The sequence below is a fragment of the Artibeus jamaicensis genome, unplaced genomic scaffold (assembly GCF_021234435.1).
Source record: "Artibeus jamaicensis isolate MK-2021 breed Jamaican fruit bat unplaced genomic scaffold, CSHL_Jam_final contig_923, whole genome shotgun sequence".
Taxonomy (NCBI): Eukaryota; Metazoa; Chordata; class Mammalia; order Chiroptera; family Phyllostomidae; genus Artibeus; species Artibeus jamaicensis.
In genome coordinates, this window is record NW_026522014.1 from 2,327,330 (window position 1) to 2,352,900 (window position 25,571).

Sequence of the window (25,571 nt, forward strand, 5' to 3'; positions counted from 1 at the left end):
AAGTAAGTGTTCTAAGAATAGGGAGGCTATTAGGTGCCATACAAAGTCAAGCTGAAGGGATAATTAATGCCCTTTTGATCAGCAGTCAAAGCTGAGTGAAGGAAGGAGGGCATTTGTACTAGGCAAGGGACAGAAGCATTCATTGATGTAGAAGATTAATTATATAGAGGAATAGATAAAAGAAAGAATTATTTACATTGATTTGCAGTCAAGATGGAGATGTAGGTAAAAACAGGTCACTTCCATGCACCACCAGAGCAAAAATTACAACTAAACTAGAAAATAACTATCACCCAGAATTGTCAGAAAACCAATCTGTATGGAAGTCTGACTACCAAAAAATTAAAGAAGTCACATTCTCCCAAATGGGTAGGAGGGGTGGAGATATGGAGACACAGAATGGGCAGTCTCATACTCAAATGTGGTACATAGAAATTGGGAGAGTTACCTCGGAAGTGAGATATCCCAGCCTCATACCAGACCACACAGCCCAGGGTTTCAGTGCCAGGAAGATAAGTCCCCATAATTTCTGGCTATAAAAACCAGTGGGAATGGGGGCAGCAGAAGAAACTGCGGGATTCTCAAGCATCTCCTCTTATAGGGCACACAGTGGACATAGGACTTACACAGCCTCACTCCATCTGGGCTCCAGAACCAGGGTAGGAGCTTCAAGGGCACCAATGGCATATGGGGAGAAAATGAAGTGTCTGGCATCTGGGTGAGTGCTGGGGAAGAGCTTCTTCCCAGACTCCAGAGGCCAGGCAGTGGCCATTGTCCCTTTTCTGAACCCTCTTCCACACAGAGTCACAGAGGGACATCATCACATCTGAGACTCCATCAACCTGGTTCACACAGGTTGACCCACTCTGCTGATTTCATAAGGTAATGCCCCATCCAAAATATGGGTGTACTTTTCTACAATAGGCTATACTACCAAGATAGGGAGTCTAATACATAGAAACAAAAACAAGGAGGCTGCCAAAATGAGGAGACAAAGACACATGCCCCAAATGAAAGAACAGATAAAAACTCCACAAAAGGAACTAAATAAAATGAATATAAGCAATCTCTCAGATGCAGAGTTCAAAACACTGGTTATTAGGATGCTCAAGGAACTCATTGGGTATTTTAATAGCATATGAAAGACCCAGGCAGAAATGAAATTTATGCTAAGTGAAATAAAGAAAAATTTACAGGGAAATAACAGTGGAATAGATGAAGCTGAGAATCAGATCAATGATTTGTAATATAAGGAATAAAAAGAACATTTGATCAGAACAGCAAGAAGAAAAAAGAATCCCCCCCCAATGAGGATAATGTAAGTAGCCTCTGAGACAATTTCTAATATACCAACATTTGAATCATAAGGGTGCTAGAAGGAGAAGAGAAAGACCATGCAATTGAAAATTTATTTGAAAAAAAAAATAATGAAAGAAAACTCCCTAACTTGGTGAAGGAAACAGACATACAAGTCCAGGAGTAGAGAGTCTCAGAGAAGATGGATGGGAAGAAACATCATAATTAAAATGTCAAAGGTTAAAGATAAAGAGAGAACCTTTTCTCTCTTTACAGATAAAGAGAGAGAAAAGCAGACAATTAACTAGAAAGGAGTTTCCATAAGACTCTTATGTGATTTCTCAAAAGACACTGTGCAGGCTAGAAGGGATTGGCAAAAAATATTCAGTCATGACAAGCAAGGACCTACAGCTAAGTTTGCTCAACCCAGCAAAGTTATCATTTAGAATCGAAAGGTAGATAAAGTGCTTCCCAGACAAGAAAAAACGAGGAGCTCATCATCACCAAGTCACCATTGCATGAAATGTTAAAAGGACTTATCTAAGAAAAAGAAGATCAAAATAATGAACATTAAAAATGCAATGAGACTTCCGCCAAGATGGAGGCATAGGTGGAGATGCCGTGCTTCCTCACACAACCAAGTTTAGAGACAACTAAATATTAGCATCAGAAAACACAGCCAGAACACAGCAAAATGAACTTTTCAGAAGTCTGATAACAACAAATTCTTCAGCCTGACCGGTAAGAGGGGTGAACCAGCAGCTGGAGGAGCAGGGTTGCACAGGAAAACTCGATCAGACGGACTCAGGCGCGTGGAATCCAGGTGCATGGTTGGACCTGGTGGGCAACTCAGCAAGCGACCGTGGGGAAACAGCAAGGGAGGAGGGCTTCAGGTTGGCTGTGGTCTTGCATCTGTGTGTGGACAGACAAGCGAGGGAGTGGGCGATTGGACGGGACCCAGCAGGCCCCAGTGGCGAGCAGCAGCAGAGGGCGCCTGCCATTTCCCTGCTCTGACCCCGCCTCCACATACAGCTTCATAACCCAGTGACCTAAGTGGCCCTGCCCTGGTGAACCACCTGAGTCTCTGCTCCTCACCCCACTGCGAGAAACAGCAGAGGGGGCCGCCATTTCCCTGCTCTGACCATGCCCCCACATACAGCCTCACAACCCAGCAACCTGGGAGTCCAAGGCTCCCGACCTCGTACTTAACGGGCGTGAACAGAACAAAAATGGCTCAAGAAGATTTCAAAGACCCAGAGCCTATAAATCTAAGCAATGAAGAAATAGCAAAACTCTCAGACGCACATTTTAAAACACTGGTGATCAGGATCCTCACAGAACTGGTTGATTATAGCCACAAATTAGATATACATATGAAGGCGAAACTAATTGAAATGAATGGAATTACACAGGAAATCAATAGTGATGAAAAGGAAACTGGGTCTCAAATCAATGGAGTGGACCAGAAGAAAGCAAACAATGGCCAAACAGAAAAGAGTGAAGAAGCAAGAATTCAAAAAAATGAGGAGAGTCTTAGGAACCTCCAGGACATCTTTAAATGCTCCAACATCCGAATTATAGGGGTACCAGAAGGGGGAAAGGAACAGCCACCAGTGAAAACTTATTTGAACAAATAATAAAGGAGAATTTCCCCAATCTGGCAAAGGAAATAGACTTCCAGGAAATCCAGGAAGCTCAGAGAGTCCCAAAGAAGTTGGACCCAAGAACAAACACACCAAGACACATCATCATTACATTAGCCAAGATTAAAATGAAGGAGAGAATCCTAGGAGCAGCAAGAGATAAGGGGACAGTCACCTACAAAGGAGTCCCCATCAGACTGTCAGCAGATTTCTCAAAAGAGACCTTACAGGCAAGAAGGGGCAGGAAAGAGGTATTCCAAATCATGAAATCCAAAGACCTACAACCAAGATTGCTCTATCCAGCAAAACTTTCATTTAGAATGGAAGGACAGATAAAGTGCTTCTCAGATAAGATCAAATTTAAGGAGTTCATCATCACCAAGCCCTTATTGTATGAATTGTTAAAGGGACTTATCTAAGAAAAAGAAGTTAAAAAAAGATGAACAGTGAAAGGACAGCAAACTCACAGTTATTAACAACCACACCTAAAACGAAAGCAAACTAAAAGGACAGCTAGATCAGGAGTGGAAACATAGAAATGAAGACCTCATGGAGGGTTAGCAACAGCGGAGTGGGAGGAGGAGAAGGGGGGAGAAGGTACAGAAAATAAGTAGCATAGACAGTAGATAGAAAATAGATGGGGGGGCAAGAATAGTATGGGAAATACAGAATCTAAAGAACTTGAGACACATGGTCATAAATTAAAGGGGGGTAATGGTGAGGATGGGGCATAGAGTGGAGGGGAATGAAGGGGGGAATAGAACAACTGTAATGGCATAATCAATAAAAATAAATAAATAATTTAAAAAAATGGAATGAATTCACAACAATCAACAAATGAATCTGAAAAATGAACTAAGCAAACAAACAGAACAGAAACAGAATCATAGATATGGATATCATTTGGTGGGTTATCAGGTGGGAGGGGGAAGAGGGAGTATGGCGAAAAGGGTGCAGGGAATAAGAAGTACAAGTTGGTAGGTACAGATTAGACAGGAGTTAAGATCAATATAGGAAATGGAGTAGCCAAAGAACTTGCATGCATGACTCATGGGCATGAACTAAAGGGGGGGATTGCCAGAGGGAATGGGGGACTCTGAGTTGGGGGGCACAGGCAGAAAAACTGAGACAACTGTAATGGCATAATCAATATAGCATACTTGAAAAGAATTATGTAAAGAAATGAAAGTTGATATCTCATTATTGGAGAAGTGTGTTACAAATACGGTAAGAGAGTAACTTGTGATATGGTACTACAATTGGAGTAGTACAAACTTGTATCAGTTCAAACTCATGCTTTCCAATATGCATGATACAGGAATATATTTAGGTAATAGGAATAAATATAGCTGTGAATGTATTGTCAAGGATTGTTCGTTAAGAGGGGAGGAGCGATACCTCAATAGCAATGAACGCAGCTAGCACCCAGATCTTGGCTTCTAAATGCTCCCCCCCCCCCCATAATGAATGAGAGAACCTTGGAAAAATTGGTGATTCCAGGGATGGGACAGGAAAGGTATAAGATAAACTTGGAACAGTGTTCATGCCAGAAAGCAAAGGACACAAACAAAGGTGATCATGTCAAAAGGTTCCAAAGATTAACTTGAATAGGCCTCCACTAGCCAAATCTAGGTAACTTGACCATCAAATAATGTAATAACAGGTTTTAATCCACTTAATGAATTAGAAAACCATAAGTCCATACAGATATAAACAAACAAATAAATAAATGAGAAGTTCAGAGAGAATAACATATTTAGAACTTTTCAAATTTCCTCCCTACAAAATACTTATTAATGGCAAAGTTTGCATTTTCAGCAATATTGTTAAGTCATCACGGTGAACATCATCAGTATGGGACGAATAAGAACTATTGAGCTGTTCCACCTGGTAGGATGCAGTGTGACCACAACATCACTTCTGTGATACATTCCTGCCAAGAGGCATAGCTTAAAACTAAGAATCTTGAAACATCAGACAAACCTAAATTGAGAGACATTCTAGAAAATAATTGGTCTATAAATATAAAAAGTGCTGAGGTCATAAATGTCACAGAATGGCTAAAGAATTATTCCAGATGAGGAGACTAAAGGGAATATATGTTTCCAAACTGAGTCTTTTTGCTATAAAAGACATTATTGAGATAATTGGTGAATCCTGAAGGAAGTGTGAGGCTTTGATCAGGATTAACATCTAAGTTGACAAACATCATTGTTAATTTCCTGTTATTGATGTTTGTGGTATGGTTATACTTTCCTGTAAAGTGGTTAGAATTTCCTTGTTTGTAAAATATATTTTAAAGTGTTGGAGGGTGATTGGACAACTTACTCAGATTACTCAGTGCAAGATTTTGTCTTTGTATTGTACTTCCTACTAAAAAGATATAAAAAGGGATCATACAGTCAATAACTGGGTAACACTTTGAACCCCCAATAAAAGAGAGAGGCAATCTTTTGAAGTCCATTCTCTTCACTCTCAGGGATGTAACTTACACTTACAATTTTCTGCTTAAGTGGCATGTTTCTCATCAGTGTATAAGTAGGTTTAGGGTTCCTGATTGTCTTAGCCACTTACTGCTTAGTTTTGTTTATTTGAACTGGTTTATATGTATCCAGGCATTCAGCATTTCTTCTGAGATGTATCCATGTTAGTGTCACTGTAGTGAATTTTTTCACTGCTGTTTAATTTTCCATTGTATGAATTTGCAACACCTGACTTATCCATGCTTCTGTTGATGAATATTTGCCTTATACCAGTTCTGAATATTCTTGTCCACATCTGGTACATTTGAGCAAGAGGTAGTCTAGAGAAGATTGCGTAGAAGGCAGGTGCTGTTTGGTGATCATACACGTGATCAACATCCCCAGTATTGCTGGACTGTTTCCCAAGTTGTCATTACCAGTTTACACTGCTATGAGTACTGGATTAAGAGTTCTCTGAATCCATGCCAAGTCTTGGTATTATGAGACTTCTAAATTTGGCCATTCAGGTGGTATGAAATTGCATGTAGTTGTGGTTTTAATTTCTGTTTTCCTCAGTACTTATGAGATTAAAGTTTTTTTTCAGATTTTTAGGCTTCCTATTTATGCTTCTATGAAATTCTTTTTCATTTCTTTTGTATATTTATAATATTGGTAATGATTTGCTTATTTGTTTGAGTGTTTAATCTGCTCTGTATCCTAATCTTTTATTCACTGTATTTATTTCAGGTATCTTTTAGTTTGGCTTTCACTTTGTGGTGATAAACCAAAGTTCTTAATTTCAGTGTAGTTAAATTTATGACTATTTTTCTATGGTTTCTGTTTTTAGTGTCTTACTTAGGACATCCCTACTTTGAGGTCATAAGATGTTCCTCCACATCACTGTAAATGCTTTCTAGTTTTGCCTTGTACTGTGAGTTGATTTGTGTGTGGGATATGATGAGGTAAGGGGTCCAATTTCATTTATTTCCACATGGTTACAAATATGCTCAGCACCATGTCTTTAAAAATTTATACTTTTCTTACTGCCCTGCAAAACCATACAATATGTTAAGTATTAAAATATACATTGACCTACTTCTGTGCTCCATTCCATAGTGTGTTTCACTGTGTGTTGACTACCCCTGTGTAAAAAACCACTCTGACTTGATTATGATAGTTTTATAAGTAAGTCAGTGTCAGGTAAGGAAAACAATTGTGGCTTGTGTCTGTGTTTCTAATCTGTGTCTGTTTGTGTGTTTCTAATCTTCTTGACTATGCTTGGATTTTTATTCTTCTTTTCATTAAGATTATTTATTTATTTATCTTTAGAGGAGAGGGAAAACGAGAGAGGGAGAGAATATCAATGTATGGTTGCATCTCATAGGTCTTCTGCTGGGAACTGGCCTGCAACCCAGGCATGTGCCCTGACTGGGAATCGAACTACAGTCCTCTGGTTCACAGGCCTGGGATCAATTTACTGAGCTACACCAGCCAGGGCAGATTTTTATTATTTTGTGTTAAACCAAATTAAAGAATTTTTCTTCCCAAAACATAATAAAATGAATAAAAGATAAGATAAAAATCAGAAGAAGAAACCTGCAGCCACATTCAAACAAAGGATGGGATACAGGCTAATTTCTTAAATTTAAATTAATCATAAAAAGACACAATAATCCAAGAATCGACATGTGGCATTGACTTCCAAAATTCAAAATGAGGGAAAAGTGACTAAACAAAGTGACTTGATTCGTAGAGAAACCTACCAAATGGGTCACTGGGCAGCAAAAAGGAGAGAGACACAAACCCTTTGAGGATAGAAATCCTTTCCTGTCATATCAGTGTCTCCATCCACATCCTAATCAGAGGAAGGTAGAAGAGAGATGGTAGAAAAATCAGATTTTCCTGAAGTGTAATATCCTTAGCAATGAAAGCCAAAAAAGAAGCAGATAAGATCCATGGAGGGGATGATGGGCTAGAGAGTGTGAGACATGGAGCTTCTGGTTAGGTCTATCTATTCACAGTAGTTCAGGTCATGAGTATAACTTACGGGTTTCACTTCTTTTTCCTTTTCCTTGTGAGAAAGGAATGGGAATGGTTTCTGAAGAGGCAAGTGGAAGAAAAAAACATTATCCTTGAATTATCAGCCCAAATTATCTAAAAAAAGAACAAGAAATACACATATACTTGAAATACAATTACTACTGGATCTGTCTCAGGGTAGATGGGGGCGGAGTTGTGGTTGCTCCTGAAATCAGTGTTTCTAACTAAGTTTAACCCAATTGGGACAATGATGTTAACAGTACCTTTTCTTCATGATCTTTGTTACATAGGAGGCTCCCTGATACAGGACCAAGGAAAATTAGATGAGATAAATCTCCTTACATTAAACTATATACCATATGACTCAATGATTTAAATGTGATAAATTCATTAATACAGTCTTAGAAAACATGACCAAGTTCAAAAAATATTAAAGTGGGGAAGGAAGACATAAACCCCAAAACACATACAGAGGAAAGGTAATTAACTTGAATTGCATAAACATGGCAATCATTTTGCAAAATGTGTCCTAAAATAAGACAAAAGAGCACTGATCAGCCAGGAAAACTATTAAGAACTAATTTTCTTAATTTAAAGGATCTGTAGAAATCAGTAGTGAAAACCCAGAAATTCAATTAAAAAAATAAGCAAAGGATATGAACATTTACAAGAAAAATATTAAGTGTAATAAATTCAACTTATTCAAATAAGCAAATGTTTTAATACAGAACACTATAAAATATCATTTTTATCCTATCATGTTGCCAAAATGAAAAATTTAAATAATACTTGGTGTTGGGGAGAGGATGAGAAATTAAGCTAAATCATAAACTGTAGGTAGAGGTACTTGAGAACAATTGTAAAAGAAATTCAGCACTACCTATCAAAATTATAAATACTCAAAGCCAAAACAAAACTTAAAGAAAAAAGTCAAAGTTCATAGTAATACAGGTCTACCTAAAAAAGATGGAAACATTTGAAACAAACAACCTAACCCTACACCTACAAGAACTCGAGGAACAACAACAAACACAGTCCAGAGAAAGTAGAAGGAGGGAAATGACCAAGATCAGAGCAGAATTAAATGACATAGAGATTTAAAAAAAAAAAACAGTTGAAAGGATCATATAATCCAGGACCTGGTTCTGTGAAAAGATAACCCAAATCAACAAGATGTTTACCAGACTCATCAAGAAAAAGAGAGGACCCAAATAAATAAAATTAGAAATGAAAGTGGAGAGATTACAACTGATACCACAGAAATACAAAGAAATTGCTATGATCAACTATATGCAAAGATATTTGAAAACCTGGACAAATTTCTAGAAAAATGTAATGTTCCAAAACTGAATGAAGAAGCAGCTTAGAAAGCCAGAAGAGACCAATGACAAATAGTAAAATAGAAGCAATAATCAAAAAACTTTTTAGCACTCAAAAGCCCTGGACCAGACGGTTTCACAGGAGAATTTTACAAAACATTTCATGAAGAGCTAACCCCTATTCTTCTCAGACTATTCCAAAAAATCACCCTCCAAAAAATTCAAGAAGAGGGAATATTCCCAACCTCTTTTTATGAGGCCAACATCATCCTAATCCCCAAAACAGATAAATAAATGTACAACAAAGAAAGAAAACTACAGGTCAACATTGCTGATGAAAATAGATGCTAAAATCCTCAACAAAATATTGGCAGACTGCATCCGGCAATACATAAAAAGATCATACACCATGATCACGTGGGATTCATCCCAGGGATGCAAGGATGGTATAATATTCTCAAATCAATAAATGTGATGCATCACTTAAAATGAAAGATAAAAATTACATGTTCATGTCAATAGATGTGGGAAAAGCATTTGATAGGGTACAGCACCCATTTATATAAAAACACTCAGCAAAGTGGGTGTAGGGGGAGCATTTCTCAATATAATAAAGGCCATATATGAGAGACCTACAGCCAATACCATACTCAATAGGAAAAAACTAAAAGCTTTGCCACTAAGATCAAGAACAAGACAGGCATGTCCACTTTTACCACTTCTATTTATCATAGGATTGGAAGTCCTAGACACAGCATTTAGACAAGATAAATAAAAGGCATCCAAATTGGAAAGGAGGAAGTAAAACTGTCATTGTTCGCAGATGACATGATAGTGTACATAGAAAACTCTATAGACTCTACCAAATAACTACCCTACCCAATAAGTGACATTAGCAAGGTAGTGGGATACAAAGTCAATATTCAGAAATTGTAGGCATTTTTGTACACCAGCAATGAAATATTAGAAACAGAAATCAGGAAAAAAAATCCACTTGCTATAGCAACAAGAAAAATAAAGTACCTAGGAATAAACCTAACTGAGGAGGTAAAAGACCTGTACTCAGAAAACTATACAATACTGAAGAAAGAAATTAAGGAAGACATGAAGAAAGAGAAGCATATACTATGTTCATGGATTGCAAGAATAAACATCATCAGAATGTCCATACTACCCAAAGCAATGTATAGTTTCAATGCAATCCTTAGTAAAATATCAATGACATATTTCAAAGATATAGAAAAAACATTTCAAAATTTATATGGAACCATAAATGACCCTGAGTAGCTGCCACAATTTTGAGAAAGAAGAACAAAGTAGGAGGGATCACAATACCTGATATCAAGGCCATTACCAGGCTGTAATCTAAACAGCCTGGTACTGACATAAGAACAGACATAGATCAATGGAATAGAATAGAGAACAAAAATAAACCCAAGTCTCTATGGTTAATTAATATTCAGCAAAGGGGGAAGAGGCCTAAAATGGAGTAAAAATAGTGTCTTCAACAAATAGTGTTAGGAGACCTACACAGCTACCTGCAAGAAAATGAAACTCCACCACCCACTTACACCATACACAAAAATAAACTCAAGATGGAAAAAAAGTTAAATATAAGAAATGGCACCATAAAAGTCCTAGAGGTGAACATAGGCATGGAAACCTCAGATATTACACACAGCAATATTTCCACTGATGTGTCCCCTAGAGCAAGGGGCATAAAGGAAAGAATAAACAAATGGGACTTCATCAAAATAAAAAGCTTTTGCACTGCCAGAGAAAACATCAGCAAAATGAAAAGGGAACCAATCCAATGGGAAAATATATTTGCCAATGATACCTTGAACAAGGGTCTGATCTCCAAAATATATAAAGAACTCACACGACTCCACTCCAGGGAGACAAACAACCCAATTAAAAAATGGGCGAAGAAGAATGATGACTTACTTCTTCAAGGAGGATATACAGAAGGCCCAGAGATATATCAAAGGATGCTCAGCATCACTAGCCATCAGAGAAATGCAAATTCAAACCACAATGAGATACCACTTCACATCTGTCATAATGACCATCATAAACAAATCAACAAACAACAAGTATTGACAAGGTTGTGGAGAAAAGGGAACCCAAGTACACTGTGGTGGCAATGCAGACTGGTGCAGCCACTGTGGAAAACAGTATGGAATTTCCTTAGAAAACTAAAAATGGAACTGCCTTTTGACCTGGCAACTCTGCTGCTGGGATTATACCCTAAAAATCCTGAAACACCAGTTCAAAAAAATCTGTGTACCCCAATGTTCATAGCAGCATAATTTACAATAGTCAAGTGCTGGAAAACAACTTAAATGCCTATGAGTAAATTAGTAGATAAAAAATATATAGTATATTTACACAATGGAATACTGTGCAGCAAAAAGAAGCTCCTACCCTTCACAATAGTATGGATGGAACTGGAGAGCATTATACTAAGTGACATAAGCCAGGAAGTGAAAGAGAAATGCCATATGGTCTCACCTATAAGTGGGACCTAATCAACAAAAGAAACAAGCAACAAAATATAACCAGAACAAACTGACAATAACCAGAGGGGAGAGTGGAGGGGGGAACTAATGGGGGAAAGAAGGGAAAGAGCCATCGGGGAACATTATAAAGGACCCATAGAGAAACCAAAGGGGAGTAGGATTGAGGGTGGTAGGTTGGTGTCAATGGGGTGGGGGAGAGAAGTGGGGGAAAATGGAGACAAGTGTACTAGAACAACAATTAAAAAATTGAGTTAAAAATTTTCTAGGAAAATATGAAAGTAGACAAAAATATTTTAAACAGGAAAAACAAGTGCTAACAATGAAGGAGAAAGATTGAATTAAAAATGTGTATTAAGATCAAGCAACTAGGACTTCCAGCCAACATGGAGGCATAGGTGGAAATACTGTGCCTCCTCACACAACCAAATTTAAGGACAACAAAGATTTAGAAACAAAAGCGCAACCAGAATAGACAGAAAATTGAACTGTATGGAAGTCTGACAATGAACCATTCACCCAGACCAGTAAGAGGGGTGGAATCCGAGGCCAGTAGAGAGGGTTCGTGGCAGGAAAAAGTGGTGGTTGGTAACCTGGGTGCGGGGAGGAAATGAGCAGACCCACTGAGGCCTGCAAGGCGATTGGCTGACTATGGACATACATTCACGCACAGATAAACCAGGCAAAAAATGGGCAGTGGGAGAGACCATGTAACCCATGGCCTTAGCTCAGGAAAATAAAGCCTAAAAGCACCAATTGAAAAAACTTGCAGGGGTTGAGGTACCAGGAGAGACTCCCAGCCCCACAGGAGAGTTTGTTGGAGAGTCCCACAGGGTGCTGGAACATACACAAGCCCACCCACCTGGGAACCAGCATCAGAAGGGCACAATTTGCTTCTGGGAAGTGGAAGAGGGGACTGAAATCCGAGAGAGTAGATCAAGGGCCATTGTTTCCTCTCAGACCCTACCCCCACAAACAGCGTCACAACCCAGCAGCTGGGTTGCCCCACCCTGGTGAACACCTAAGGCTCTGCCCCTCATACATTACAGGCTCGACCAGACCAAAAAATTGTGGCTCAAACAGAAGAACAAATCAAAGCCCCAGAGCTAATACTTTCAAGCAACAAAGAGATAGCCACGCTATCAGATGCACAGTTCAAAACACTGGTGATCAGGATGCTCACAGAACTGGTTGATTTTGGTCACAAATTAGATGAAAAAATGAAGGCTACACTAAGTGAAATGAAGGAAAATGCACAGGGAAACAATAGTGGTGAAAAGAAAACTGGGACCCAAATCAATGGAGTGGACCAGAAGGAAGAAAGAAACAACCAAACAGAAAAAAATGAAGAGACAAGAAATTAAAAAAAAAATGAGGAGAGGCTTAGGAACCTCCAGGACATCTTTAAACATTCCAACATCTGAATTATAGGGGTGCCAGAAGGGGAAGAGGAAGAGCAACAAGGGGAAAACATATTTGAACAAATAATAAAGGAGAACTTCCCCAATCTGGCAAAGGAAATAGACTTCCAGGAAGTCCAGGAAGCTCAGAGAGTCTCAAAGAAGTTGGACCCAAGGAGGAACACACCACGGCACATCATAATTACATTAGCCAAGATTAAAATGAAGGAGAGAATCCTAGAAGCAGCAAGAGGTAAGGGGACAGTCATCTACAAAGCAGTTCCCATCAGACTGTCAGCTGATTTCCCCAAAACAGGACTTTCAGACAAGAAGGGGCTGGAAAGAAGTATTTTAAGTCATGAAATCCAAAGACCTACAACCAAGATTGCTCTATCCAGCAAAACTTTCATTTAGAATAGAAGGGCAGATAAAGTGCTTCTCAGATAAGATCAAATTTAAGGAGTTCATCATCACCAAGCCCATATTATATGAAATGTTAAAGGGACTTATCTAAGAAAAAGGAGATAAAAAATACGAACCATGAAAGGACAGCAAACTCACAGTTATTAACAACCATACCTAAAAGAACAGCAAACTAAGCAGACAGCTAGATCAGGAGTGGAGCCACAGAAATGGAGATCACATGGAAGGTTAGCAACAGGGGAGTGGGAGGAGGAGAAGGGGGGAGAAGGTACAGAGAATAAGTAGCATAGACAGTGGGGAGAAAATTGACTGGGGGAAGGCAAGGGTAGTTTAGGAAATGTAGAAGCTGAAGAACTTATGACGCATGGACATGAACTAAAGGGGGGAGTGTGGAGGGAGGGGGTGTGCAGCGTGGAGGGGAATGAAGGGGGGAAATGGGACAACTGTAATGGCATAATTAATAAAATATATTTTTAAAAGATCAAGCAACTAGAACTCTCACACACTGATTGTGAGGGTGTGCATGCGTATACATCCTCCTGGGAAAACTGTTCAGCTTTATCTACTCAGGCTGAACATTCTCGTGATATCCAAGAAAGATGAATGTGTGTTCACCAAAAGACAGGTACATACAAGAATGTTCATAGGAGCTTTATTCATGATGTGTCCTTCAATAATAGAATGGCAAACTAGTGGAAGAGTTATATGATGAAGTAAGTACTAGATTGCAATTAGAAAGACTGAACTATCATCATCTGAAGCAGCATGATGTTGAATGAAAGGACACATACAGGAAAGAATACACATGCTATCATTTACTATTTATATAAATGTCAAATACAGATAATTAATCTGTGGTGGGAGAATTCATGATAGTGGTTACCCTTGAGAGACAGTTAGGGACATGGTGGGAGTACCAGGATACATTCTGGGATGCTGTTAGATTGCTGTGTATGGACTGTTTGCTGGCTTCATAGCGGTGGTCAAATGATGGACATTCATCAAGTTGTACCCTTTTCATAATTGCACATTCCATATATGTCATTTACTTCTATGAAAATCTTACTTAAAAATATTAAATTCATGCTAGAAAATATCCAGTGATTTTCCTGCTAAGACTTCATGCTATGAAAAATTTCAAAATCACTCCAAGATATTTATGCAAAGCTATTTACTGAAGTATTTTACTAATACCAAAGAAAAGCTGACAGTGACCTCACTGACCATAAAGAGGAACTGGCAGTATATTCAGACAACTGAAATACAGCCATTAGAGATCATTTGAGTACTTCCCCATTGAAATGCAATGATTTCCAGAATACAAGGGAAATAGCTCAGGGGTAGAGTGGGTTATATTGTATAATCCCACCTGTGTAAAAATTTTTGAAAATTATACAGATGTACATAAACATAGATTCTGCATACTCACATGCACACAGAAGCTGGTAGGTATTGAAAACTTTATTGAAAGGTAGCAGGAATGGACATGGTTGCTTTTCAGGAAAGACACTGAGGCTTAAGGATAAGAAGAGATGTAACTTTAACTGTATTTATTTTACTTCTTTCTGTCCTATTTGACTTTTCTCATGTCCCTGAATTACTTTTATTTATGTATTTTGTATTCAGGGAGAAGTTGTCCTCATTAGAATGTGTGATGTAGATATAGATGTGTGAGGCAGAGAGAGGAGTTTTGGCTCATTCTTAAATTTCTAAATGTGAGGAACAGGCTGAGTGGTGGTCTGTCAAATCAAGGAAGGAAATACAGGGGAGAAATAAAAAGATTGTGAGTTCAGTTTCAAGACTGATGCAAGCCTTTGTCAATTATCACTCTGTTCCCACAGCTAGCACCCTTTCATTTATCCCTTAAATGGACTATTTAACACATTTGTAGGGAAATGATTTAAACAGTTTCTTTTATACGTAATATATTCTCTTTTGGAAAATCTGTCCTGAGTTCATCTTAGCATGGCTGTAGTTCCAGGAAAATAAATCAAGAAATTTTCATTCACTACTCTTTGTGACAGAAAGTGTGAAATTTAATATTTAAAATGCCAGTATATCACATAGAATATTAGCTAATTTGCTCTAACAGTGACCCAAAGTAGCAGTGGATTAATAAGGATAGAAATCTATTTTTTTTTCAAGTGAAAGTCCAGGTAGATGGACCAGGGCTGGTGTGAAAGCCCCACAACCGTCATGTCCCAAGCTTCTTTTGTCTCATTACTCTGTCATCTTCAACATGGCTTTTGTCTTGTGACCCACAATGGCTGCTCTAGCTGCTGCATGACATCTCTCTTACAGCCATGGTAGATGGGACAGGGAAATGGCAGACACTCCTTATTTTGAGAGCACAAGACAGAAGTACAAAAGCAGTGCCATAACTAGCAGTGCAGCTAAACATTCTGTTGCTACATATCAGGGGAGGACGGATATTGGGAGGTGTTTAGCCAGCCTGCCACCAATGTCTGTTTGCAGTTCTCACTCCTAAAAAGATATATGTATTCCCTCTGTGAAACTGGATCTGTGAAAATAACTTCTGTAGACTTCAGAGGTCTCAGGTCCAGTATGCTTTCCTGGCAGAGTAAAAAGTGGGGAGAGAAAAGGACATTCCAGAGAAAGAGCTGAGATTTACACAATGAAGCCTTTCAAAATATGGGAAGATTTTGGTTCTGAGCTCTCAGCAACAAATATATGAAAAAGGTAACTATTTGTTTGTTATATGATCGAAGCCACATACATTTATTAACTGTAGGGTGTGTCAGCTTTTCTAAAAAGAATTTTGAAATTCAGTCCTTTAATTAAAAATGTGATGCTGGGAAGATGGCGACAGAGTAGGACAGAACAGATTCTAGCTCCTGTACTTGTGGGTGAAAATTCTGGCAGATCTATACAGAAACAGCACAATAAACCATCGGTTACCCAGCATATATGAAATTAAAAGACCAGAGATTGTGACCGACGCTGAAACACCAGACGGCAGCGGAGTCAGCTACGGGAGCTGGGACACACGCGGCCCCTGTGCTGCCGCCATAGCAACAGGCCTGGAAGCTCGGGAGTCAGGTACAGGAGCCGAACACTCCAAGCCCCTGTGATGGTCCTGGGTGACAGAGGAGTCAGGAACCAGAGCTGGGACATTCTTGGCCCCTGTGCCGCTGCCATAGCTATGGGCCTGGGTGCCAGAGGAGTCAGCTACAGGATCTGGGACACCGGAGGCCCCTGCGCTGCAGCCATAGAGACGGGCCTGGGCGCTGGAAAGTCAGCTACGGGAGCCGGACTCTCCAAACCCCTGTGACAGGCCTGGGCGCCAGAGGAGTCAGCTATGGGAGCTGGGACATTATTGGCCCCTATGCCGCTGTCATAGCGACGGGACTGGATGCCGGGGAGTCAGGTACAGGAGGGAGCTGGGACACTGGAGGCCCCTGTGCCACTGCCATAGAGACGGGCCTGGGCGCCTGGGAGTCAGCTATGGGAGTTGGACACCCCAAGCCCCTCTGACAGACCTGGGCGCCAGAGGAGTCAGCTACAGGAGCCGGGACACTCAGCAGTGGTAGGCGACCAGTGCGGGGACCAGCACGAGGACCAGTGTGAGAGTGGGTGGAGACGGAGAACATCAAGATACCTGAAGGAGTTTGCAACACTGAACTTCACAGGTATCATACCACAGAAGTTCATACCATAAACCCAGGGTGTCAGAACAGATCAATTTTAGAAGTTGAGACTAACAAGAAGAGTCTCAAACAATGGGAAGACAAAGAAACAATCCCCAAATGAAAGAAAAAGCAGAAATTTCAGAAAGAATGTTAGATGAAATAGAGGCTAATCAACTATCAGATAGTGGATTCAAAGCACTGGTTATTACGAAGTTCAAAGAGCTCACAATGAGCTATCAGAAACTACAGGGGAACTACAATGATCTCTCTGCAAACATCAACATGAAAAAGGAAATAGAAAATATCAGCAAGGGACAAGAGGAAATGAAGAATACAATTTCCAAATTGAAGAACACAGTAGAAAGTTTCAAAAGTAGGATAGATGAGGCGTAGGATAGGATTAGTGAGTTGGAGGACAAAGTAGAAAGCATCTCACAGAAAGAGCAAGAAAATGAAAAGAGGCTCAGAAAGAATGGAGAGAGATTAAAAGAAATGCAAGACAATATGAAACATAATAATATCTGAATAATAGGAATACCAGAAGGAGAAGAAGAAGAAGAAGAATAAAAAACGTATTTGAAAGAGTAGTGAGAGAAAATGTCCCTAATTTGATGAGAGAAAAAGTCTCATAAATCCAGGAATCACACAGAGTCCCAATCAAGAGGAACCCAAGGAGGCCCACTTCAAGACACATCATCATCAAAATGGCAAAATTCCAAGACAAAGAGAGAATCTTAAAGGCAGCAAGGGAGAAAAAGAAGTAACATACAAGGGAGCCCCAATAAGGTTAGCTACTGACTTCTCAATGGAAACACTCCAAGCAAGAAGAGAATGGCAAGAAATATTCCAAGTAATGAGAACCAGAGGCCTACAACCAAGGCTACTTTACCCAGCAAGGCTCTCAATCAAGATAGAAGGCCAAATAAAGAGCCTCCAAGACAAAAGAAGTCTAAAAGAATACGCCTCCACAAAACCAGCTCTACAAGAAATACTAAAAGGACTGCTTTAAGGAAAGGAAGGAAAAGAGGGAGACGGAGAGGAACACAGGTACAAAAATGGCAATGAATAAGTACCTATCAATAATAACCTTAAACATAAATGGATTAAATGCTCCAATCAAAAGACACAGAATAGCTCAATGGATAAGAAAGCATGACCCATACATATGCTGCCTACAAGAGACCCACCTCAGGACAAAAGACCATCACAGACTAAAAGTGAAAGGCTGGAAACAAGTTTTCCAAGCAAACAGACATGAAAAAAAGCTGGGGTAGCAATTCTCATATCGGACAAAATAGACTTCAAAAAAAGGGCCATAAAAAGAGACTCAGAAGGTCACTTCATTATACTCAAGGGAAGAATCCACCTAGAAGACATTAACATCGTAAACATATATGCACCAAACATAGGGGCACCCAAATGTATCGAGAAAATCTTAGAGGACTTCAAGAAAGATATCGATAGGAACACAATTATAGTAGGGGATTTTAACACCCCACTATCAAAAATGGACAGATCTTCCAAACAAAATATCAACAAAGATATTGCGGCATTAAACAACACCCTAGATGAAATGGACTTAACTGATATATATAGAGCCCTTCATCCCAAAGAAGCTAAATGCACATGGAACATTTTCAAAGATAGACCACATGAATGGACACAAAATGAGCCTCAAAAAATTCAAGAAAATTGGAATCATACCAAGCATCTTCTCTGACCACAAGGGACTGAAATTGGAAACCAGCCCCAAAGAAAAAAACCCAAAGCACCCCAAATCATGGAGACTGAATGGTATGCTATTAACGAATGGGTCAAGAATGAAATTAGGGAAGAAATCAAAATGTTTCTGGAAACAAATGAAAACGATCTCACAACAACCCAAAACTTATGGGACACAGCCAAGGCAGTCCTGAGACGGAAGTTTATAGCAATGCAGGCCTACCTAAAGAAGATAGAAACATTTCAAACAAACAACCTAACCCTACGCCTGCAAGAACTGGAGGAACAACAACAAAGACAGCCCAGAGCAAGCAGAAGGAAAGAAATAACCAAGATTAGAGCAGAATTAAATGACATAGAAACTAAAAGCACAATTCTAAGGATCAGTGAATCCAGGAGTTGGTTTTTTGAGAAGATAAACAAAATAGACAAGCGTTTAAGTAGGCTCATCAAGAAAAGAAGAAAGAAGACAAATAAACACAATCAGAAACGAAAGAGGAGAGATTACAACTGATACCACAGAAATAGAAGGGATTGTAAGAATTACTATGAAGAACTGTATGCCAAGAAATTTGAAAACCTAGGGGAGATGGACACATTTCTAGAAAAATGCAATCTTCCAAAACTCAATGAAAAAGAAGCAGAAAATCTAAACACACCAATAACAGCAAAAGAAATTGAAGCAGTAATCAAAAAACTCCCATCACACAAAAGCCCTGGACCAGATGGTTTCACAGGAGAATTCTACAAAGCATTTAAGGAAGAGCTAACCCCTATTCTCCACAAACTATTCCAAAAAATCCAGAAGGGTGGAAAACTCCCAAATTCTTTTTATGAAGCCAGCATCATCTTAATTCCAAAACCAGATAGAGACACAACAAAGAAAGAGAACTTCAGGCCAATATCGCTGATGAACATAGATGCTAAAATCCTCAACAAAATGTTGGCAAATTGCATCCAACAATATATCAGTAAGATCATACACCATGACCAAGTGGGATTCATCCCAGGGATGCAAGGATGGTTCAATATTCGCAAATCAGTAAATGTAATACATCACATAAACAAAAGCAGACAAAAACCACATGATCATATCAATAGATGCGGAAAAAGCTTTTGATAAGGTACAACACCCATTTATGATAAAAACACTCAGCAAAGTGGGAATAGAGGGAGCATTCCTCAATATAATAAAGGCCATATATGAGAGACCTACAGCCAATATCATACTCAATGGGCAAAAACTAAAAGCTTTTCCACTAAGATCAGGAACAAGACAAGGATGTCCACTTTCACCACTTCTATTCAATATAGTATTGTAAATTTTAGCCACAGCGATCAGGCAAGAAAAGGAAATAAAAGCCATCCAAATAGGAAAGGAGGAAGCAAAACTGTCATTGTTTGCAGATGACATGATAGTGTACATGGAAAATCCTATAGACTCTACCCAAAAACTGCTCAAACTAATTAATGAATGTGGCAAAACAGAGGGTCACAAAGTCAATATCCAGAAATCAAAGGCATTTTTGTATGCCAGCAATGAATCAGCAGAAGCAGAAATCAAGGAAAAATTCCCATTCGATATAGCAAAAAGAAAAATGAAATATCTGGGAATAAACCTAACTAAGGAGGTAAAAAACTATGCAGAAAACTACACAGCCCTGAAGAAAGAAATCAAGGAAGACACAAACAACTGGAAACATACACCTTGTTCATGGATTGGAAGAATTAACATCATTAAAATGTCCATACTACCCAAAGCAATATACAGATTCAATGCAATACCTATTAAAGTACCAATGGCATATTTCGCAGACATAAACAAACACTTCAAAAATTTATGTGGAACTATAAATGACCCCGAATAGCAGCTGCACTTTTGAGAAAGAAGAACAAAGCAGGAGGGATCACAATACCTGATATCAAACTGTATTACAAGGCCACTGTAATCAAAACAGCCTGGTACTGGCATAAAAACAGGCACATAGACCAATGGATTAGAACGGAGAGCCCAGAAATAAACCCAACTCTCTACAGTCAATTAATATTCAACAAAGGGGGCAGTAACATAAAATGGAGTAAAGATAGCCTCTTCAACAAATGGTGTTGGGAGAACTGGACAGCTACGTGCAAAAAAAATGAAACTTGAGCACCAACTTACACCATATACCAAAATAAATTCAAGGTGGATAAAAGACTTAAATATAAGCCGTGACACCATTAAAGTCCTAGAGGAGAACATAGGCAAGAAAATCTCAGATATTTCATGCAGCAACATTTTTACCGATATGTCCCCTAGAGCAAGGAATATAAAGGAAAGAATAAACAAATGGGATCTCATCAAAATAAAAAGCTTCTGCGTGGCTAAAGAAAACAGTATTAAATTAGCAAGACAACCAACTGTATGGGAAAACATAATTGCCAATGATACCTCAGACAAGGGTTTAATCTCCAAAATATACAAAGAACTTACATGACTCCACTCTAAGAAGACACCCAACCCAATTAAAAAATGGGAAAAGGACTTGAATAGACACTTCTCCAAGGAGGACATACAGAACATCCAGAGACACATGAAGAGATGCTCAATATCGTTAGCTATCAGAGAGATGCAAATTAAAACCACAATGAGATACCACTTTATACCAATCAGGATGGCTATCATAAACAAAGCAACCAACAACAAATGTTGGAGAGGTTGTGGGGAAAAGGGGTCCTTAGTTCACTGTTGGTTGGATTGCAGACTGGTACAACCGCTATGGAAAACAGTATGGAATTTTCTCAGAAAAATAAAAATTGACCTGCCTTTTGACCCAGCAATTCCACTGCTAGGATTATATCCTAAGAATCCTAAAACATCAATTTCAAAGAACCTATGCACCACAATGTTCATAGCAGCACAATTTATAATAGCCAAGAGTTGGAAGCAACCTAGGTGCCCATCAGTAAATTAATGGATCAAAAAATTGTGGTACATATACACAATGGAATGCTATGCAACAGAGAGAAAGAAGGAACTACTACCCTTTGCAACAACATGGATGGAACTGGAAAGCATTATGCTGAGTGAAATAAGCCAGGTATTGAAAGACAAATACCATATGATCTCACCTTTAACAGGAAGCTAAACAACAAAACAAACAAGCAAGCAGAAAAAAAAACAAAGACACTGAAATAGAGAACAAGGGGACAGTGACCAGAGGGGAGAGGGAAGGGAATTTAAGGGGAAAAAGGGGGAGGGATTTGGAGGAACAAATAGGAAGGACACAGGGACGAGAACTAAGGGGGGTGGAAATGGGAGGGAGGTGAGGAGCACGGGGTGGGGGAGGCTGGGATGGGAGAAATAGACAAAAAACTGTATTTGAAAAATAACTAAATAAAATTTTTAAAAAATGTAATCCCTTACTTTGGAGGAACCAGACATAAAAGTCTAGAATATTTAACAGGAACATATAGTGGCCATAATTTCAAGGACTTCCTTAGTTGCTTGTCTGTCTCTCTTTGTCTTTCCATCTCTGGTTTGTCTGCTATATCTATCTAACATTAATCTATGAGGATTTATAGGGGAGTTTTATTTTGGCTGCTGCCTACTCTTTAGAGACATGGTAGAAAATATCTTGATTAATGCAAAGTACATCTTAAAATTTTCTTGATAATGATCTTTCTGAAGATGCTAATGCTTTAAAGGATTTCATCAATAAAAGTGCCTTTAGTTTAAAATTGCATCTTTTGTGGACTGTTATGATTCATAGTTTGAGTGTACAGCCAACCCCTGTCACAGCAATGAACTGTAGAATATCTAGGCTTAAGCATTCCTGTATGTTTGGGGGGGGGGCAAATTACAATTTTCTAATTGAAAAGTAGATTCCAGCTTCTGGCCAAGTTGGAGGTGTAGGTAGATACACTTCACTTCCTTGCACAACCAAAAGAATGATAACAACTAATTTAAAGACAAAAGACAACCAGAATTAGAATAAACCAAAAAATATTGAACTTTATGGAACTCCAACAACCAAGAAGTTAAGAAAGAAACATTCCTCCAGACTGGTAGGAAGGTGGAGATGGGCAGCCAGGGTGGAGAAGACATGTGGTAAAGTGGCACCTGGTAGACTGGGTGGGTGAGGTGGCAGCTGGCAGACTGGGCCATCCCACATTTGTTTACAGATAAACTGGGAGGAACAAATGGGGAGCAAGACAGACCACGCAACCCAGGGTTCCAGTGTGGGAACAGAAGGCCTGTGAACCTCTGGCTATAAAAACCTTGGTATTTGTGGCAACAGGAGAAACAACCAGCCTCACAGGAGAGTACTTTGGAGGGGCCCACAGGGCCCTAGAACATACACAAGCCCACCACCTGGGAATCAACACTAGAAGGGCTTAATTTGCTTGTGGGTAGCAGGGGAAGTGACTAAAAGTGGGGCCAGAGCCCAGCAAATGATATCGTTCCCTCTCTGACCCCTCCCCCATATACAGCACCATAACAAAGCAAACTGGGTTACCCTGCCCTGGCAAATAGCTCAGGATCCTCTCCATACAAGATAACAGGTGTGTGGAGACAAAGAAATACGGTCCAAATGAGGAAATAAAGCCTCAAAGCCTCTGACTGAAAACACCTGTGGGGGCTGAGGTGGTAGTGGAAGAAACTCCCAGCCTCAGGAGAGTTTGTTGGAGAGACCAACAAATCTAGAATGTGCACAAACCCACGCACCCAGGAATCAGCACCAGAGGGCCCAATTTGATTTTGGGTAGTGGAAGAAGTGACTGAAAACCAGCAAAGAGTGGAGCAAAGGTCACTGTTCCCTCTGGGACCCCTCTCCCACAGACAGTGCCACAATACAGCCATGTGGGTTGTCCCACACTGGTGAGCACCTACAGCTCTGCTCCTTACTACTTAACAGATGTGCTGAAACAGAGTAAAAAAAAATGGCACAAATGAAAGAACAGATCAAAGACAACTAGAAAAAATACAACTAAGTGATAAAGAGATAGCCAACCTTTCAGATGCACACTTCAAAACACAGTCAGGATGCTCCAGAAACTCACTGGGTAATTCAACAGCATAAAAAAGACCCAGGCAGCAATGAAGGTTGCATTATGTGAAATAAAGAAAAATCTACAGGGAGCCAACAATGACAGAAAGGAAACCACGACTCAGATCAACGGTTTGGAGCAGAAGGAAGAATTATTCAACCAGAACAGAATAAAGAAACAAGAATTCAAAACAATGAGGAGAGGCTTGGGAACCTCCAGGACATCTTTAAATGTTACAACATTCAAATCATAGGGGTGCCAGAAGGAGTAGAGCAAGACCAAGAAATTCAAAACTTATTTGAACAAATAATGAAGGAGAATGTCCCCAATCTGGCAAAGGAAATAGACTTTCAAGAATTCCAGGAAGCTCAGAGAGTCCCAAAGAAATTGGACCCAAGGAGAAATACACCAAAACACATCATAATTATATTACTGAAGATTAAAGATAAGGAGAGAATCTTAAAAGTAGCAAGAGAGAAAGATAGTTACCTACAATGGAGTTTCCATTAGACTGTCAGCTGATTTCTCAGAAGAAACCTTGGAGGCAAGAAGGGGCTGGAAAGAAGTATTTAAAGTCATGAAAGGCAAGGACCTACATCCAAGATTACCTTATCCAGCAAAGCTATCATTTAGAATGGAAGGGCAGATAAAGTGCTTCCCAGATAGGGTCAAGTTAAAGGAGTTCTTCATCAGCAGCAAGCCTTTATTATATGAAATATTTAAGGGACTTATCTAAGAAAAAGATCAAGAATATGAATAGTAAATGACAACAAACTAACAACTATCAACCACTGAACCTAAGAAAACAACAACAACCACAAAAAACAAAGTAAACAACTAGAATAGGAACAGAATCACAGAAATGGAGAGCACGTAGAGGGTTATCAGCAGTGGTGGGGGGAAAAATGGGGCAAAGATACAGGGAATAAGAAGCATGAATGGTAAGTACAAAATAGACTGGGAGATTTAGAATAGTATAGAAAATGCAGAAGCCAACGTATTTATATGTATGGCCCATGAACATGAGGTGAGTGGGGGGAGGTTCCAGAGGGAAGGAGGGTACAGGATGGAGGTGGATAAAGGAGAGAAAAAATGGAGCAACTATAGTATCATAATCAATAAAATATACTTTAAAAAAAGAATAGTAGATTTCTGTTCAATGAAATGCTGCTGTAGATACTAATACTAATATTAATAATAGATATTGTACTTACCCAGATCGTCTTGCAAATTTCTTCCACATAAATAAGTGGGAAACTATGTATTTCAGTGAGGAAAATGTCTAATGTTTTTCCTCCTGTGATGTCAGAGAGAGACATTTTATTCTTTTGGTTTCTATGAAAGCTTATTTTCCTCTCCTTTTATCTCTGAAACAGCATGGTGTGGGTGTCTCAGAAATGGGTGTCAAAACTAGCGGATAGGGAGAGCAAGCCTGTGGTCTGCTTTTAGTTTCATTTTCCTAGATCTAAGTTTATTTATAGAATGATTTTTCTTGCCAAAATTTTGCTTTGTTTTGTTTTTGGTAAGCCTTTACTCTGCCACCTTGTGGTCTGTCTGGTTAAAGTCCAAAGGTGTCAAATCTGTTCTCTGCTTCAGAGTGTTGAGGACTGCAGGCAGCCTGCTGTGCTGGCTACAGACAAACTCTGGGGCAGGCTGAGTGGATCCTCTGGGAACACCCATTTTCACTGTGGTTGGGAGCCCTGGGGAGTCTGGGTAGGAAACAGCTTATGTTGGTCTTCCACTGGCCTAGTGTGGGCTAACTTACATCCAAATGTTTTCTTAAAGTGTAAAGGAATACTAATGAACATTGAACTGTGTACTTGACATGGGAGAATTTTAAGGTATGTGAGTTACCTCAATAAAATGTTTAAATTTGCCTCCTCAAAGAACCTACTGAGTGGTAGACACATAACTTACACTGTCCACTTTAATCCTCATCAGATGCTTGCAAAGCAAGTTTATTTTGCTTATCTTACAAATGAGAAAACCAGGGCTCTACCTGACCTGTGCGCACCGACTGGATGAATAACTGTCACCTTTAGGCTTGCACTGTAAGCCTGTCTATT

At 39.3% G+C, this 25,571-nt stretch overlaps 1 protein-coding gene across 6 annotated transcripts in view; it reads right to left on the minus strand.

Moving 5' to 3' along the window:
- SAMD9L (sterile alpha motif domain containing 9 like) overlaps nucleotides 1-24,936 on the minus strand; it is a 48,534-nt gene extending 23,598 nt beyond the window's left edge. For 5 of the 6 annotated variants that reach the window (XM_053655063.1, XM_053655058.1, XM_053655062.1 and 2 more), the window contains exon 1: nucleotides 24,720-24,936. The gene's annotated coding sequence lies outside the window, so the exon portion shown is untranslated. Of the gene's footprint in view, nucleotides 1-7,448; nucleotides 7,500-24,719 lie in introns of all 6 variants that reach the window. The other variant, XM_053655059.1, reaches the window with a different exon arrangement.
- Nucleotides 24,937-25,571: the final 635 nt, after the last annotated feature.